The sequence below is a fragment of the Micropterus dolomieu genome, linkage group LG01 (assembly GCF_021292245.1).
Source record: "Micropterus dolomieu isolate WLL.071019.BEF.003 ecotype Adirondacks linkage group LG01, ASM2129224v1, whole genome shotgun sequence".
NCBI classification, from domain to species: domain Eukaryota; kingdom Metazoa; phylum Chordata; class Actinopteri; order Centrarchiformes; family Centrarchidae; genus Micropterus; species Micropterus dolomieu.
Genome location: NC_060150.1, coordinates 164,961 through 166,245, shown reverse-complemented (window position 1 = coordinate 166,245; position 1,285 = coordinate 164,961). Strand labels below are relative to the sequence as shown.

Below are 1,285 nucleotides of genomic sequence, written 5' to 3'. Positions count from 1 at the left end.
TGAAAATCCTCCTGAGTTTCTCTGATACTCCAGACACGTATGGAATCACAATGTTGTTGCGTTTGACCTTCTTTTCCTCCCCTGTAGTTTTGTTCTTCTTGGATCTTGTGGCTGTCTTCACAAAGGTCCATTTAGGGTCTCCACAGGCTGTAAGTGCCCCCTTCAGGTGGTTCTGTTCCTTCTCTCTGGCTTGGGCGCTTGTTGGTATGTTTTCCGCTCTGTGGTGTAGTGTTCTCATGACCCCTAGCTTGTCACAAAGCTCCAATCATTTCAAACTGGTTTCTTGAACATGACAATGAGTTCACTGTACTAAAATGGCCCCCACAGTCACCAGATCTCAACCCAATAGAGCATCTTTGGGATGTGCTGGAACGGGAGCTTCGTGCCCTGGATGTGCATCCCACAAATCTCCATCAACTGCAAGATGCTATCCATCAATATGGGCCAACATTTCTAAAGAATGCTTTCAGCACCTTGTTGAATCAATGCCACGTAGAATTAAGGCAGTTCTGAAGGCGAAAGGGGGTCAAACACAGTATTAGTGTGGTGTTCCTAATAATCCTTTAGGTGAGTGTATATATAGTATATACACACAGTATACATATACTGTATATACACACACAGTATACATATACAGTATATACACACAGAATAATTATACTGTATATACACACACAGTATACATATACTGTATATACACACAGTATACATATACAGTATATACACACACAGTATACATATACAGTATATACACACAGAATAAATATACTGTATATACACACACAGTATACATATACTGTATATACACACAGAATACATATACAGTATATACACACAGTATACATATACTGTATATACACACACAGTATACATATACAGTATATACACACAGAATACATATACTGTATATACACACACAGTATACATATACTGTATATACACACATAATACATATACAGTATATACACACAGTATACATATACTGTATATACACACACAGTATACATATACAGTATATACACACAGAATAAATATACTGTATATACACACACAGTATACATATACAGTATATACACACAGTATACATATACAGTATATACACACAGAATAAATATACTGTATATACACACACAGTATACATATACTGTATATACACACACAGTATACATATACAGTATATACACACAGTATACATATACAGTATATACACACAGAATAAATATACTGTATATACACACACAGTATACATATACTGTATATACACACAGAATACATATACAGTATA

The 1,285-nt window shown here is 35.1% G+C and overlaps 1 protein-coding gene across 1 annotated transcript in view; it reads right to left on the bottom strand.

Moving 5' to 3' along the window:
• Window positions 1–1,285, bottom strand: part of LOC123971238 (NLR family CARD domain-containing protein 3-like) — a 427,855-nt gene that overhangs the window by 309,510 nt on the left and 117,060 nt on the right. The window lies entirely within an intron of this gene.